An 18689-nucleotide genomic window follows, 5' to 3' on the forward strand; every position below is an offset into this window, starting at 1 on the left:
AGAACCTCAACTTCTGCTTTAAGAGCTCCTGCGCAGTCTTGACTTCTTCCTGAAATTGAACAGCATAATGAAAAGAAGTTGAGGGGCACAGTAGTAGTGTGGATGGATACTTTACTGTCGAGGACCACTTTGGAAACAAGTGTTTTAATTAATGCGTTGAAGTGCCATCCTCTAGGAATCCAATGTACATTTCCTTGCATTATTCCCACCCCCAAAAATGTATTAAATTCAACAAGAACAAAAAAAATCACAAAAATAATATGCATACAAATATGTATTTTTGGTGCTATATTTGTTTGATTTACAATTACACAGAACCAAGAAAATACAAAACTTACAAGGTTAAAACCTCTTACATCTAGACGTTCCGCTAGCGGAACACCTGCTCCAATATCCAATGATAGGCGTGGCGCGAATTACAAATTCCTCAAAAATCCAAAAACTTCAATTTTTCAAACATATGACTATTTTACACCATTTTAAAGACAAGACACTCCTTTATCTAACCACACTGTCCGATTTCAAAAAGGCTTTACCGCGAAAGCAAAACATTAGATTATGTCAGCAGAGTACCCAGCCAGAAATAATCAGACACCCATTTTTCAAGCTAGCATATAATGTCACAAAAAACAAAACCACAGCTAAATGCAGCACTAACCTTTGATGATCTTCATCAGATGACACGCCTAGGACATTATGTTATACAATACATGCATGTTTTGTTCAATCAAGTTCATATTTATATCAAAAACCAGCTTTTTACATTAGCATGTGACGTTCAGAACTAGCATTCCCATCGAAAACTTCAGGTGAATTTACTAAATTACTGATTTTAAAATAGCTTTTCGGTGAAAGCACATTTTGCAATATTCTGAGTAGATAACCCAGCCATCACGGCTAGCTATTTTGACACCCACCATGTTTGACCCTCACCAAACTCTGATTTACTATTAGAAAAGTTTGATTACCTTTCCTGTTCTTCCTCAGAATGCACTCCCAGGACTTCTACTTCAATAACAAATGTTGGTTTGGTTCAAAATAATCCATAGTTATATCCAAATAGCGGCGTTTTGTTTGTGCGTTCAAGACACTATCCAAGGGTGACGAAGGGTTACGCGCCCGACGCGTTTCGTGACAAAAAAAATCTAAATATTCCATTACCGTACTTCGAAGCATGTCAACCGCTGTTTAAAATCTATTTTTATGCTATTTTTCTCGTAAAAAAGCGATAATATTCCGACCGGGAGTCGTTGTTTTCGTTCAAAGACGAAAGAATAAAAGCATGGGGTCGCCTCGTGCACGCGCCTCCAGTCTCTGTTTTCTGATCGACCACTATCTAAATGCGCTAATGTTTTTCAGCCAGGGCCTGCAAAGCCACCATTCAGCTTTTTGCCGCCTTCTGAGAGCCCATGGGAGCCATAGGAAGTGTCACGTTACAGCAGAGATCCCCTGTTTTGGATAGAGGTAATCAAGAAGGCCAATAAATGGTCAGAGAGGGCGCTTCCTGTTTGGAATCTTCTCAAATGAGTTCTGTTATACTCACAGACACCATTCAAACAGTTTTAGAAACTTTGGAGTGTTTTCTATCCAAAGCTAATAATTATATGCATATTCTAGTTTCTGGGCAGGAGTAATAATCAGATTAAATCGGGTACGTTTTTTATCCGGCCGTGAAAATACTGCCCCCTATCCATAACAGGTTAATGAAGGCGTTACATTGTGACATTGGATGACTAGGTGCCCAATCTGGGAGGCCTGGAGTAAATTATTCAGAATTCAAATTAATTTGGTTGGAGGCAGGTGATTCTCGTTTACTGTGCAATTTATCTCACCTGTGGGAAGTTGCAGGTTCCTACCTACAGGGTTAAAAATTGCCATTCAACTAGTTTTGAAAAGAGAAAGCAGAACATTCTGCTGTTGCATGGACGCCCCCCCAGATTGGGCACCTAGCCATCCAATGTCACAAGGTACCACATTCATTACCTTGTTTAGGAAGCTCATTGGATCCCACCCAGGGCGGGGTCAAATTGACTTTTTTTTTCTAAATGTTGTAGTCATAGTAGTAGGACCAATACTGTGTGTAGCCTACTAAAAGAAGAAAGCAAACTTTCACTCATTCATTCATTTACATTACAGTCATTGTGTGATATGCTACTGTAAAAGTGAAAAATGACACAGACTATTTCCCCCCTACTAATTACTCAACTTTTGACTGCTTTAATACACATAAGTACATTTTTCCCAATACTTTTGGTCCCCTGAAATGGGGGGACTATGTACAAAAAGTGCTGTAATTTCTAAACGGTTCACCCAATATGGATGAAAATACCCTGTCAGTCTGCACTTTAACCTCATAGTCATTGTATCATTTCAAATTCACACACAAGTTCTCAGAGGGTCTTTTTCCCTACTTTACTAATTACTCTTTTGATTTGCTGAAGGTGTTAGCTGTGAAAATCTCTGTCCGTGGGCTGTGCCCTGTGAAGTTGTGTAACCTGTGAAGGTCTGTGTCTGAGTGTTGCTGCCTCTGTCTGAATCAGGTGTTAACATGATATAGATGGGTCAGTACAGGGAGACTCTGATGTCCTTCAGTTCAATACTCCGGTTGTTGTTAAAGGTTTTAAATAGTTAATTAACTGTACAGTGAACAGGACTGTATTCTTTGTTTATTAGTCCAGACAAGACCATATTTTTTTACTTTTGGAGTTGTTTGATGGTATAGAAAACCAAACTCTTTTTTTTACTTGTTTGACTACAGACAACAGGATAATTGAATTGGTTAATTGTCCATACAACAGGACTGTGCCATTTGATTGAAGGTACAGAGAACAAAACTATTATTTAATTGTTTGACTACAGACAACAGGACAATTTAATTGGTTAAATATTACAATGAGTCATCCTCCTATATATCTGCCCACCAGCCTCTGGTACATTGTAATTGGTGTGTAGCCCTGCTCATACATTCTCTAATTTAATTGTTCCATTACTACTACTGTAATACAAATGACCTAACTACACACCGAAAAAATTAAGTTATTCACTATTACAAGTGCAGATAATTCTTGATATAAAATGTAAAAGTATAATAGTAATAATTAATACACACATGAATTAGAAATGTGTTTTTTGCATATCCCACTCTCCCTGAGACACCCTCGGGTGGGGTCCACAGCCACGGTCTGCCATTATCAACGGTGACCCTGGAGCAATTAGGGTTAAGTGCCTTGCTCAAGTGCCTTGCTCAACAGCACGTCAACAGATTTTTCACCTTGTCGGCTCAGGGATTCGATTACTGGTCCAACGCTTTAACCACTAGGCTACCTGCTGCCCAGTGAAGAGAACTTTACTAGCAACATCTTAAAACCAATACATACAGTAGCTCTCTGTAATAATAAATCCATGTCACTTGTAAAACAACAAGGCTTTGACGACGAAATGAGCATGATATACACTACATGACCAAAAGTATGTGCAACCCCTTCAAATTTGTGGATTTGGCTATTTCTGCCACACCCGTTGTTGACAGCTGTATAAAATCGAGCACACTGCCATGCAATCTCCATAGACAAACATTGGCAGTAGAATGGCCTGTACTGAAGAGCTCAGTGACTTTCAACTTGGGAACACCTTTCCAACAAGTCAGTTAGTCACATTTCTGCCCTGTTAGAGTTTCCCCGGCCAACTGTAAGTGATGTTATTGTGAAGTGGAAACGTCTAAGAGCAACAACAGTCTGGGGCTGTTTTTCATGCTTTGGGCTAGGCCCCTTAGTTCCAGTGAAGGGAAATATTAACGCTACAGCGTACAATGACATTCTAGACGATTCTGTGCTTCCAACTTTGTAGCAGGAATAATAGTCTGGGGCTGTTTCATGGTTTGAGCTAGGCCCCTTAGTTCCAGTGAAAGGAAATCTTAATGCTACAGCATACAATGACATTCTAGACAATTCTGTGCTTTCAACTTTGTGGCAACAGTTCAGGCTAGGACCTTTCCTGTTTCAGCATGACAATTCCACCGTGCACAAAGCAAAGTCCATACAGAAATGGTTTGTCGAGATCGGTGTGGAAGAACTTGACTGGCCTGCACAAAGCCCTGACCTCAACCCCATCGAACACTTTTGGGATGAATTGGAACGCAGACTGCGAGCCAGGCTTAATTGCCCAACATCAGTGCCCGACCTCACTAATGCTCTTGTGGCTGAATGGAAGCAATTCCCCACAGCAATGTTCCAACAACTAGTGGAAAGTCTTCCCAGAAGAGTGGAGACTGTTATAGCAGCAAAAGGGGGACCAACTCCACATTAATGCCCATTCTTTTTGGAATGAGATGTTCAATGAGCAGGTGTCCACCTACTTTTGGCCATGTAGTGTATTATGTTCCTATTCATTAATTTAAAATTGATTTCTGTCGTTACATGCTTGACAGCGCTGCTACAAAAGAGAATATAAGGAATATGAGAATGAGGTGCTTAGTTTAAACATATGGTGAAGCTCTATATAGGAACAGCATATGTCAGTAATGCTGTGGTGGGCCAATAGCATCCATCCATTCTGTAAGATACATTAGTAAGCATTTATCAGAGATTGAAGCAGATTACACTAAATCAGATTAGTGCAGCCCATCCTGGCTATAAAAAGCAAGGTCATTATGAGCTTAATGTAATGTCACCCGTTTTATGAAATGTATGAGATCATATTTGTGTTGCCATTTCGGCTTTTTGTAATCTGATTTATTTTCCATTAAGTCCATTAATACTACTACTTGCTTTCTATGATCAGTGGGGTGTGTGTATGTGTGTGTGTGTGTGTGTGCGTGCGTGCGTGCGTGCATGCATGCGTGTGTGTGTGTGTATGTGAGAGAGAGAGAATTTCCATGCATTTTTCTGAAATGTACATTGAAGATGTGAGGCCGGGATAACAAGACTGCCAATGACTAGAAGCAGTTACTGTCTTAAGCCACTGGGTGGAAACATTTCCCAGGTTTAGAGTCCACTAACATTTTATAGTAGACCTATTATGCTTTAAACGTCACAGATGAGTGACTTAATAAAGTGTAAAATAAAGGGAATTTCCCAGATGAAAATGGCAAAACTGACACTGCATGACACATTACTTTGCTTTTTAATCAAAATAAAGTAATCTTTGATACATCTTTCTATAAACCTGTTTCCTAAACAATGGATATTACAGTGAGGCTTTCTCTTACAGCCTATAAGTCAAAGGCAAATGCAAGTCAGACAATCTTTGAAAAGGTTCCCTGGGGCATATGGCATTAGCTTCACAACACATTCATGCAGACAGTGTAGCCAGGGCAACTAAATCTCACCAGCACTCAGGTCTAGCTGAGATGGGCTGGGCTGTGCAGATGAGTCCCTCTGGAACCAGCCACCAACTTAACTCAGAGGTGTTGGCTGAAGAGATAGCAGTCTCTACATACACTCCACAAGGTGTATGTTTTACAGAGGTATCCACTCAAATGTATGCAGTACACACACACACACACACACACACACACACTCATAGTTTTGTGTAAATCTGTGACACTTTCTGTATTTTGAATCTTTTATATATTGAAAACTTGATTGTTGACATGTAAAACATTTTGGGGCTGTATCAACATTGGACTAATTAAACAAATACCAAAATATAAGTTTCAAAATACTTAAACAGGGTTGCATTTCAATAGAATAAACACTTCACTGACCCAATAACCCTCATAACACTGCTCAGATATAATGACACACAAATGGTCCAGGCTGACTGGGGTGTGCATCATGTTACCACTAGTGGCCCATATGATAGCAGAGAGGTCATTGTGCAGGTGTCATCTCTGTGAGCACATTGTACAGTATGCTGAACAGTGCCATAATTTCCTCTGGACTAGAGCTGTGTGTTGTCACTCAGTGCTTTCAGGCCTCAAAAGTGACCTGAGCAACACAGGAAATTGCAGAGATATGTAGACTCAGGTGACCTGGTAGAAGGTGTGTGCCTGCCAATATAGCACACACACACACATACACACACACAAACACTCTATAGTCCTGTAGTATACCTACATACCTACACCCTGACAAAAATGAAAATAAGTCTGATGCATGGGTAGGATGCATTTTATATTCTCAGAAGAGAGTTAGTGTAGTTTTACATGATTATCATGGATCTCTCTCAAGCTAATAGCAACATGTTATTTTATGATTTACTAGAATGAAGCATTTGCACAAATTCTCCTGTCTATACTTCACAGCAGATAAGCCCCATAGACTGGGTAGGGTAGTAGAGGATGTCTGGTTATACAGAAGTATCATTGATCCTAAAGGCCCAATGTAGATGTTTTTATTTCAATATAAAATCCTTTCTGGGTGACAATTAAGTACATTACTGTAATAGTTTTCCCTTAAAATTGTCAGAAAGTACCACAAAAGGTGAGGGACCTAATTGGAGGATCCTAATGGAAGGGTTATGTTACCTGAAAACTAGCTGTTATTGGCAGAGAGGTTTGAAACTCTCTTTGTTATTGATGTATTAACCTATACCGCCTGGTGAAGCCAATACTCCCCCCCATGCAAAACCTGCTGATTAGAAGGTCCTGTGTAAATGCTATTTTCAACAAGCAACTATCAGGAACTAACATTGACCACATTTTTTCACACTTTTACAGTGTTAGTTGCATCAGCTGTTGTACAATATGTTAAGAAACACAGGAAAACATCATTTTGACTGCACTGGGCCTTTAATGAACTTAAGCTCCAGGAGAGAGGTTTGTTGATGCTGCTGTCTCCCCATCAGAGGGTCACACTATGGGAGGGAAGAGGCTTTCTCTCTCTCCCCTGGGTAATGGACGAGGGGATATTGTGTTCCAGGTCTCTAAGTAACATCACTGAGTATCATCAGCCCTTCCTCTGAGCGCTATTACACACACTAGCTGCTGGTGATAATGATCTGCTGTCTCTGTGTAGACTGATATGTTCTTCTACAGAGTAGACAGAGATGGTATCGTCCCCTGACAATTTTTGCTTTTACTGGTACTTCTGTTTTCTCTATTAAAGCTAGACCTTAATTGAAACAATAACAAAGTGGTCACCCCACCTTTGTTTTGGTAAAAAGCTGAGGGATGGGCCTGGAGAAAAGTAACCACTTTCAAATTCATAGACAGTGCTATGGATGCAAGGACTGACCATCCATGAAATCAAAATGATGTTTGGGGCTATATACGGTTTGTTTACATTTACAATGTTTACAAACATTGGAGTAAAACAAGCTTATACTTTGGGTTATGATGGGGTATGACAGTTAAACTAAGCACATGAGGCATTTGTAAGTTATATTCTTCAAGAATCAATGGGTATTTATCAATCATTTATAAGTCCAAACATAGTTGTAGCAACTAGCAACCGGTTATAGCATTTTTGGCCCATCGTTCCCAAATCATCCGAAAATATCTACAATTTATTGTGAAGCTCAACAAAGTCACTTATAGATGTTTTGAACATGATGCGTGGGAAAAAATACTAATATCGGTCCCATGACTTGAATGTGATTTGTGCAACAAATGCTAAGACGTTAGCATGTGGAAACAGTGCCAGGGAAACCCAAGCATGGATTGTTGTCATACATTGTCCACAGACTGCTTACGGGTTAAGGAAATCAATATGTCAATTTGTAATATGGGTGAACTATCCCTTTAATGTTAACACCCATTCATGGGAGTACAAACTAAAATCACATGAAAAGCCAATATTTTGGTTTTCTATTACGCTAGCTAACAGCCAAATGACCAAGGCCCAGATTTTTTAAGCGACGACGACCCTTTGCCGTGCGTTATGACGCACCCGTAACGTGGGGTTTCCTAGAGCTTAGAGCAGGGTTACCGCGCCCATCGCTGCTGTTTGATGGCAGTAGGAAGAGTTTGAGATATTACTTGTGTGAATAAGTAGTGAATAGGGGAACGACGGTGGGAAAGACAAGGACAGAAGATTGGAAATAGGTTGTTGTGAGTTAGAAGACCGTCCCTAGACTCAAACGCATTGTTGTTCCACAAAGCAGTTGGTAGGGTTAACATTGCCTCATCTTTGTGCTGGTGTGTCTCCCCTTGGCGGATCGAAAGCTGGGTTCGGGGAGTGCCGCTCCTCGATAGCTTGCTAGCTCTAGTCTGTGTGCTAGTAGGCGGAGAGGAGTCGATCTTCGCTGTTTCCAGTCAATGCGATATAAACAACGGATACCCTCGACTGAAAACGGGTAAGTTATGATTTTGGACGGAGGATTGATAACTTATTTTAAATATGTAAGTTAGCCTGCTAACATTGGTTTACGGTGGCTAACTAGCTAGGAAGCCAGGCGAAAGGGGTTAACTAAATTGGGTTGAGTGACTCGCTGGTTGAATCTGCCTTTACTGCGACGGGGGTGGGGGTAGGTACCTAACTAAATAGTTCGACAATAAACTCACTTTAAATTATTCGATGTGGAACTATTTTGAGTTGTGGTCGTAGTTACTCACAGTATATAACAGTAACTTTATGCAAACGTTTAAAACAATTTATAGTGTGGGTTAGTTATTTACCGTGGCTGGGGTTTAACTTTAGATGTTTTACAATACTGTACATTGAGTGGGCTAGCAAGCTAACAAACGTTAGCTACCTTACTAGCAGCTAAATTTAAACTTCAAAACTAGTGGTAGCTAGTACTAGTTGCTAAGATCGATCGATAGCTAGTTAACGATAGGTAGCTACTGTCAACATCTGAATTTCTGAGTTGCACTGCCTGTCACTCATCTAACTAATGTTAGCAAAATAGCAAACGTACTGTAGCCAACTAATGAAATGGTGTGAGTGGATTCAGTCTACTGTAAATTAGATTTTGAAAAGATGAATATGTTGGTTGACCGACATTCCATAGATGGCTAGCTATTTACAGTAGCTAACTAGTAAATTAGCAATAGCAAGCTATCTTAAATGCTAGTTAAATACTACTGTACCAAGTGGCAGAGATGCTGATGCATAACGTTCTGATATATCTGACTTTGTATTTTTGCAAGGATTAAGTGATACGGTTATCCCATGGAGGATTTGTTTTTAATGTAGTACAAGTCAGTGAGACTACAAATGTCTGGTACACCAACGCTGGAGCCGACAGCTAGCTTCTACGACTATAGCAAGCCATAACGTTACAGCCTACGTTTGCTGGTTAGCAAGACAGTGAGTCTTTGCCTGCCAAGAGTAGCCAACCAAGATGTAACGTTAGCTAGTTGCTGCTGGGACATTCGTTTTGTGTCCAGACTAACACTGTCGTCTAGCTAGCTAACGTTAGTTATGTAGAAAGTGTTGCTAGTAGGCAGTAGTCTGGTTAGCCAGCTTGCTACTTTGTTCGTGTACGGTGCATTTAATGTGTCTTAATTTGAGCCTCAACGTTTAATGATATAGAGATGTAGTAAACTAACGTTAATTGGATTTCGACAATCTGTTCACCCTTGCCATGTGTCTATTAGCTAGTGTACAAGTGGTTACACCTAAATAGTAATGCCGCTCCAGTGTGAATATTTAATGGAATAAACTAGAGGAAATGAGTAACGTTCACTTAAAATGAGGAAGCACCTAATCTTGTTAGTTTCTAACTATATAAATAAAAATGTAGGGAGGAGACATCTTATGCAAACATTTTAACGCGCGGGACTTTCAGTTCCATTGAACCAGACACTGTAGCACAATGTTGAGAACTAGTAGTAACAATGTTGCCATTATCGAACTCTGGGTGAAAGAAAAATCGCAGATTTGTTACATTTTTAAAACAATATAGGACTGCTGTAGTTTCGGTTTTCCCCTGTAGTTATTTGCTAGCGTTAAACATTTTCCTTCTTTCAAAAGGGCTAGTTGTAATTCTTGCTTCACAAAGATGAATTCATTTTGCTAGTCCGCCACCCCCCTCCATGAATGAATGAGTTCCTGTATTCAGGGCCCAGGCAGCTGCAACGAACAAGATGGCGTTCAAAGCCTTTTTACACACCGCTTTTTTACCCAGACTGAAAGACAGCAGCCCAGCATCGGATGTATTCAGGCTTACCATAATAGATATTGGGAATGTTTCTTAATATACAGAGTTGTTAGTAAATATACGACTTTATAATGTATGAATAAATTATTCAAATTATATTAAAGTGAAACCGGTGTAAATAGTGTGGGGTGTGGGACATCTTGAATTTTAGCCAGTAAGCTTCTACATTCAGAAATATTCTGTCTACGTGTATAAATATGTAATAGCACTCTCGATTTAACTGTTCTTCATATGAATGAGATTTATTTAATGTTTTAACACTATGTATTTGAGTCAGTATTCTTCCAATACAACTGTATGTTTCTTTTTGATGTACGGTATTAGTCTAGTGTGTAGTGTGTATGTATATATGTATGTATGTGTACATATGTATGTATATACGTGTATGTGTGTACGTGTGTGTATATGTACATATGTATGCGTGTATATGCATGTGTGTATACATACAGTTGAAGTTGGAAGTTTACATACACCTTAGCCAAATACATTTAAACTCAGTTTTTCACAATTCCTGACATTTATTCCTAGTAAAAATGCCCTGTCTTAGGTCAGTTAGGATCACCACTTTATTTTAAGAATGTGAAATGCCAGAATAATAGAGAGAGTGATTTATTTCAGCGTTTATTTCTTTCATCACATTCCCAGTGGGTCAGAAGTTTACATACACTCAATTAGTATTTGGTAGCATTGCCTTTAAATTGTTTAACTTGGGTCAAACGTTTTGGGTAGCTTCCACAAGCTTCCCACAATAAGTTTGGGGAATTTTGGCCCATTCCTCCTGACAGAGCTGGTGTAACTGAGTCAGGTTTGTAGGCCTCCTTGCTCGCACACACTTTTTCAGTTCTGCCCACAAATTTTCTTCAGGTTTGAGGTCAGGGCTTTGTGATGGCCACTCCAATACCTTGACTTTGTTGTCCTTAAGCCATTTTGCCACAACTTTGGAAGTATGCTTGTGGTCATTGTCCATTTGAACAAAGTGGGGGTCAAAATCAAAAGTAACAGTCCGTATCTGGTGTGACCACCAGCTGCATTAAGTATTGCAGTGCATCTCCTCCTCATGGACTGCACCAGATTTGCCAGTTCTTGCTGTGAGATGTTACCCCACTCTTCCACCAAGGCACCTGCAAGTTCCTGCACATTTCTGGGGGGAATGGCCCTAGCCCTCACCCTCCGATCCAACAGGTCCCAGACGTGCTCAATGGGATTGAGTTCCGGGCTCTTCGTTGGCCATGGCAGAACACTGACATTCCGGTCTTGCAGGAAATCACGCACAGAACGAGCAGTATGGCTGGTGCCGTTGTCATGCTGGGGGGTCATGTCAGGATGAGCCTGCAGGAAGGGTACCACATAAGGGAGGAGGATGTCTTCCCTGTAACGCACAGAGTTGAGATTGCATGCAATGACAACAAGCTCAGCCTGATGATGCTGTGACACACCGCCCCAGACCATGACGGACCCTCCACCTCCAAATCGAGTACAGGCCTCGGTGTAACGCTCAGAGTACAGGCCTCGGTGTAACGCTCATTTCTTTAACGATAATGGTGAGTCTGGCCATCACTCTTGAGACAAAACCGCGACTCATCAGTGAAGAGCACGTTTTGCCACACCTGTCTGGTCCAGCGACGGTGGGTTTGTGCGACATTGTTACCGGCGAGGTCTGGTGAGGACCTGCCTTACAACAGGCCTACAAGCCCTCAGTCAAGCCTCTCTCAGCCTATTGCGGACAGTCTGAGCACTGATGGAGGGATTGTTTGTTCCTGGTATAACTCGGGCAGTTGTTGTTGCCATCCTGTACCTGTCCCGCAGGTGTGATGTTTGGATGTACCAATCCTGTGCAGGTGTTGTTACATGTGGTCTGCCACTGCGAGGACGCTCAGCTGTCCGTCCTGTCTCCCTGTAGCGCTGTCTTAGGCGTCTCACAGTACGGACATTGCAGTTTATTGCCCTGGCCACATCTGCAATCCTCATGCCTCCTTGCAGCATGCCTAAGGCACGTTCACATAGATGAGCGGGGACCCTGGGCATCTTTCTTTTGGTGTTTTTCAGAGTCAGTAGAAAGGCCTCTTTAGTGTCCTAAGTTTTCATAACTGTGACCTTAATTGCCTACGGTCTCTAAGCTGTTAGTGTCTTAACGACCGTTCCACAGGTGCATGTTCATTCATTGTTTATGGTTCATTGAACAAGCATGGGAAACAGTGTTTAAACCCTTTACAATGAAGATCTGTGAAGTTATTTGGATTTTTACGAATTATCTTTGAAAGACAGGTTTTTTTTTGCTGAGTTTGTGTGTGTGTGTACCAGTCAAGTTTATACTCACCTACTCATTCAAAGATTTTTCTTTTCTTTTACTATTTTCTACATTGTAGTGAAGGCATCACCTGTGAATTTACACATGGAATCATGTAGTAACCAAAAAAGTGTTAAGCAAATCAAAATATATTTTAGATTTGAGGTTCTTCAAAGTAGTCACCCTTGATGGCAGCTTTGTTTTGCATTCTCTCAACCAGCTTCACCTGGAATGCTTTTCCAACAGTCGTGTAGGAGTTCCCACAAATGCTGAGCACTTGTTGGCTTCTTTTCCTTCACTGCGGTCCAACACATCCCAAACCTTCCCAATTGGGTTGAGGTCGGGTGATTGTGGAGGCCAGGTCATCTGATGCAGCACTCATCACTCTTCAAAACTCTTCTTGGTCAAATAGCCCTTACACAGCCTGGAGGTGTGTTGGGCCATTGTCCTTTTGAAAAACAAATTATAGACCCACTAAGCACAAACCATAGGGGATGGCTTATTGCTGCAGAATGCTGTGGTAGCCGTGCTGGTTAAGTGTGCCTTGAATTCTAAATAAATCACAGACAGTGTCACCAGCAAAGCCCTGAATACAGAAAATGAATGGCGAGTTAGTTTCTGGACACGGTAGACCCTTCTTCCTCATCACTCCATTTGAGGATATGTGTCTCAGTAATGATTTAAGTTACAAAAAATCATAGATTTTTGTACATATTTGCCAACTTTGTTGTTCAGGGACCTTTTTATATGTATCATGTTTTGATAAAAATGTTATCCAAATGAAAAGTGAAGGCTTGCTGTATCTGTGAACTTTAAATATCAGTGTACTGGGTCTGCTCCTTTACCATTGTCACATTTTGATTATAGGCTAGTCCTACGTCCTTTCTAGACTTAAATAAGTTAATGTGACTTGGAGCAAAGCAAGTACTGTGAATGAGACGGGCATTGTAAGGATTTGTGGACACTGTGACATATCATATTGCTTGTAAGAGAGATACATTGGCCCACTTCTGCCATAACTTAAGTTATTCACTTACTGAACGTGGTTTTGATTTTCATTTGTTTTGATGCACTTGAACAACAATTTGTGAATTCTCCCCACCTGCCTATACCTACAGGGTACTGGCCATCAAGCAGACTGAAGCCTTTGGGTCCTTTAATATGTAATCACTTCTATGTCTGTGCCAGGAGAGTGAGTGACTTAACCAGCACTTGCCCCCCCCTCCCCCTCAGCTGACGCTACTGATGGCTATGTTATTAAGTAAAATTGTACTTTCTATGCCTGTTATATGTGGTTGTCCCATCTAGCTTTCTTAAAATGAACACATTAACTATAAGTTGCTCTGGATAAGAGCATCTGCTAAATAACTAAAATGTGACTTTCACTTAGTCCCGAAATAGACGTCACCTAATTTCTCAGTCTTACTCACAGAATGCTGAGCGCCACTGTGGTTTCTCTCATCTTGGAAGTGTGATTGAGTCTAATCAGTGACTACAGTATTCAGGCCTCCAGGCTCTCTGATCTCATAGCTCTCATCTCATAGTTGCTTACAGGTCAGAACACCACACACCTCCAGTAGAACATCGGGAGATGCTTTGCACACGTCTACACACTACGTCCCCCTTCTGTGTCATTTCATGTAAGCTGTTCTCAAAAAGACTTTCACTCATCTAAATGTGCATATTTCATTTTGTGCGACTGCGACCCCGCTGTAACCTTACATGATCCACTGCCTCATGTTGACTTCTGGCAGGAACCAGGAGGGTGAACAGGGAGCACATCAACAGTTGAAGTCGTAAGTTTACATGCACTTAGGTTGGAGCCATTAAAACTCATTTTTCAACCACTCCACAAATTTCTTGTTAACAAACTATAGTTTTGGCAAGTCGGTTAGGACATCTACATTGTGCATGACACAATTCGTTTTTCCAACAATTGTTTACAGACAGATTATTTCACTTATAACTCACTGTGTCACAATTGCAGTGGGTCAGAAGTTTACATACACTATGTTGACTGTGCCTTTAAACAGCTTGGAAAATTCCAGAAAATGATGTCATGGCTTTACAAGCTTCTGATAGGCTAAGTGACATCATTTGATTCAATTGGAGGTGTACCTGTGGATGTATATTTCAAGGCCTACCTTCAAACTCAGTGCCTCTTTGCTTGAAATCATGGGAAAATCAAAAGAAATCAGCCAAGACCTCAGAAAAAAAATTGTGGACCTCCACAAGTCTGGTTCTTCCTTGGGAGCAATTTCCAAATGCCTGAAGTTACCACATTCATCTGTACAAACAATAGTATGCAAGTATAAACACCATGGGACCACGCAGCCGTCATACCGCTCAGGAAGGAGACGAAAAGTGCAAATCAATCCCAGAACAACAGCAAAGGACCTTGTGAAATGCTGGAGGAAACAGGTACAAAAGTATCTGTATCCACAGTAAAACAAGACCAATATCGACAACCTGAAAGGCCGCTCAGCAAGGAAGAAGCCAGACTACGGTTTGCAACTGCACACGGGGACAAAGATCGTACTTTTTGGAGAAATGTCCTCTGGTTTGATGGAACAAAAATAGAACTGTTTGGTCATAATGACCATCGTTATGTTTGGAGGAGAAGGGGGATGCTTGCAAGCTGAAGAACACCATACCAACCGTGAAGCACGGGGGTGGCAGCATCATGTTGTGGGGGTGCTTTGCTGCAGGAGGGACTGGTGCACTTCACAAAATAGATGGCATCATGAGGGAGGAAAATTATGTGGATATATTGAAGCAACATCTCAAGACATCAGTCAGGAAGTTAAAGCTTGGTTGCAAATGGGTCTTCCAAATGGACAATGACCACAAGCATACTTCCAAAGTTGTGGCAAAATGGCTTAAGGACAACAAAGTCAAGGTATTGGAGTGGCCATCACAAAGCCCTGACCTCAATCCTATAGAAAATTTGTGGGCAGAACTGAAAAAGCGTGTGTGAGCAAGGAGGCCTACAAACCTGACTCAGTTACACTAGCTCTGTCAGGAGGAATGGGCCAAAATTCACCCAACTTATTGTGGGAAGCTTGTGGAGGGCTACCCAAAACGTTTGACCCAAGTTAAACAATTTAAAGGCAATGCTACCAAATACTAATTGAGTGTATGTAAACTTCTGGGAATGTGATGAAAGGAATGGGAATGTGATGAAAGAAATAAAAGCTGAAATAAATAATTTTCTCTGCTATTATTCTGACATTTTACATTCTTAAAATAAAGTGGTGATCCTAACTGACCTAAAACAGGGACATTTTATTAGGATTAAATGTCAGGAATTGTGAAACTGAGTTTAAATGTATTTGGCTAAGGGTATGTAAACTTCCGACTTCAACTGTATACATATAGTGCCTTACATGGAGACTTCAGTTGGTGTCTGTCAGACTAGTGGAGTTGACACGTTAGTTTGATGACTGTCATACTATCGTTTGCCTTGACAATCAGGACGCGAAAGCAGACTCCGAATGTGTCTGAGTGACATTTCCCCCACTGGTTTGACTTGTTCATCTTAGACTGAGACATGACATGATGAGCATGATCACTACCAGGGGATGAGCTGAATTATCTGCCCTTTGGGTAACCAGAGGGGAGTATTTGTTTTGTTTTAAACAGATTTTCATCCCATTGGATTTTTATGCGAGCGTAGGGATTAAAATCTTACCGTCTGTGGATTTCAGCTTTTAGGATTACAAGGTTTTGTCAACGATAGTGCTGATTTTCCTATGATCCTGCTTTTAGCCATATGGAATTTCTTACTATCACAATAGCAGTACCGCCCTGTTATCATGACTGTGGCTGCCACAGCCAGACTAGATGGGATTATCTATAAGTGAATTGCTGGTTAGTTTCTGACTAGTGATGGGGGAGAAAATCGATACAATTACATATTGGGAAATGTTGGCTGTGCCAAAATGCCAGAATTTGTCCTTAAATAGCTTGTTCTCTTTTTTTAAAATGGGCGGCCAATATGTTTTCAGCACTTATTTCCATGACTGATCAAAAATGGTTTTCTCTCTTGTCCCTCTGCGGCAGACCTATATAGTGATCAATATGTTTGGAACATTGAATTGCAATATCAAATCACAATTCCTATTGAATCGTGATGAATATAAAATTGCAATTCATATCGTATCGGCACAAGTATCGTGAGGTCCCTGGCAATTTCATCCCTATTTTTTTTTTACTGACCTACACCCTTTGTTTGACCATAGACGTGTTTATTTTGGATATTCTGCTTCACATAACTATATTGCCCTTTTGTACAAGTTTCCACATTACGACATTTTGTCTGACTCTAATAATGATGACACTGATTAAGTTAAAAGGAAAACCATACAAAACTTGCTATGTTCACATTAAGAATATTCGTACTGGGGCAATATTTAACTTGGCAGCCCAGTACTTGGGGCTGAGAAACACTAACAGGCATTAACATCCCTCGGTAAGAGGAACACGAGCAAAAGTTTCCTGTCAGAATTTTCTGTCCTTCATGTTCCTTACTCCATCATTTTAGCACACATTCGGGTCAGATCACTCAGGGCAGGCAGCAGCCGTTTGACTGCTAATATTAACCTCCCTTACTTCAACGGCTGTACAGTCGGAACCAAGTCATTCCAATAGATTTCCCAGACAAGTTCCATTTCCTTGCTTGTCCCGCCCTTACCCCTTCCTCAACCTCACCTGTAGTGCAGGCTGATAGCTCGTCTTTACTTTAGGGTTCAAAGATGAGCTGTCATCCCTGTTTTACCAAATCTGACCCGTTTCCACCCGTGCTTAAGATTCTGAGATTCTATGCTGTCCGTTCTCTCTCTCAAGCACCATCCACTCTGCTACACTCACTCCCTCCTGCTATTCCCCCAATGGGTCACGGCATGGCTGACATGGCAGCCACAGCAGCAGTGCCCTTCCATTGGGCTTGGCTATTTCCGATGCAGCCCTACTTTTTTTTTTTTTTTTTTTAACCCAGGTGCCAGTTGAATAGTGACTGGGCACTAGAGCACTGGCCAACCCAGCCTGCTCTGGGCTGAGGGAATGGTGGGATGTTGAAGCCTAGCCTGGGCCTGACCCCCTGAGGTCGAAGTATATTTGAACACAAACAAGCACATCTTCACCACCACTGGGTTATTTTAAGTATTGGCTGCATGTGACTGGCCACTCTTCTTCTCTGCTGTTCCCCCCCCCCTTCTCCTCGCTCTCAGCTGTGTGACCAGGCCAGTGGTGGTGGGGGGTGTGCCGAGGGATGGACACCCTGGTTATTCTGGGCATCCCAGGTTTGTGTTAGCTGTCGGCTTCATAATCTGCATTTCTTTCCTGTGTTTTACCTGAGGACAAACATGTCCATTGTCAGTACATCATCTCTGTTCCATTGTTAGTTGTCCCAATGTGTGGGAGAAAGCCAAGTAAATACAAGCCACACAGTTTCGGTTAGCTGTATACCAGGAGAGCTGTGTTGTGGTAACCATTCTGCTCACCAGCTAGTTTGAATGAAGGTCCGCACTGTGTGGCCCTGGCTTTTTCAGGGATGACTGCACAGCTGAGGGCCCCACTATGTTTTGAATAGTCAAAGTGAGTGGCGACAGGGCAGTTAGTGAGCCCTTTACTCCTGTGTCATCGGTCGTTCCACTGCTCTGGAGCCCTGTCAACCTAAAACAGCACTTTGCATGGGGAACCTCAGGGCTCTGCTTCTCTGAAGAAAAGCCTATTGCTTTCTATTTACATTCAGCCCCATAGATTTCACTGCCTGCTGGAAAATGTGACCAAACCAGAACTCTGACAGGAAGGCAGTGAGTTTTTATACGTCAGAAAAAGAGACCGTGAGTCGCCGGACTAAAAAGGTCTGGCTGACTGTCATGTGACACTTCACACGTGTTCCTCTCTTTTTGGTATTTGGGAGAGGGAGCAGGGGGAGGGGTAAATATATTAAAGGAGTGTATTTTGTTTTTTAAACAGTCATGCTTTTGGCTTTGGGCAAGCTTGACTCATGTTTTTTCTGTGCCTTCATTTTTCCGCAATGAAAAAGCTAGTTGTGCAAATGTCACAAGCACAAATGGGAAAATAAATGGCGTGGCATTTGGAGTAAGTCTGCCAGCATGGGCACTATCCTGTGGAACCTGTTTGGCTCAAGCCTCTGCTCGGGGATGCTGCTGCGAGGAGGGGGGAGGTAGAGGGTGGGCTTACCAGGCTGCCGTGCAGATGGGTGCCTGGGAATTTAGGTGCTAGAGGACCGGTGAAGGGTTACGGACACCCCCAACAGCTCTGTTTCTCTTAATGACTCTGTTCTGTTTGGAGTGGTAAAGTTCAGAAAGCTCCACTTTACTATGACTGGAAT

General features: G+C 41.6%; 1 protein-coding gene across 2 annotated transcripts in view; it reads left to right on the forward strand.

Annotated features, from left to right (window-relative positions):
- Nucleotides 1-7836: 7836 nt before the first annotated feature.
- LOC115165854 (guanine nucleotide-binding protein G(I)/G(S)/G(T) subunit beta-1) overlaps nucleotides 7837-18689 on the forward strand; it is a 50760-nt gene continuing 39907 nt past the window's right edge. For both annotated transcript variants that reach the window (XM_029719284.1, XM_029719285.1), the window contains exon 1: nucleotides 7837-8235. The gene's annotated coding sequence lies outside the window, so the exon portion shown is untranslated. The remainder of the gene's footprint in view (nucleotides 8236-18689) is intronic.

This window comes from Salmo trutta, chromosome 28, assembly GCF_901001165.1.
Source record: "Salmo trutta chromosome 28, fSalTru1.1, whole genome shotgun sequence".
NCBI lineage: Eukaryota > Metazoa > Chordata > Actinopteri > Salmoniformes > Salmonidae > Salmo > Salmo trutta.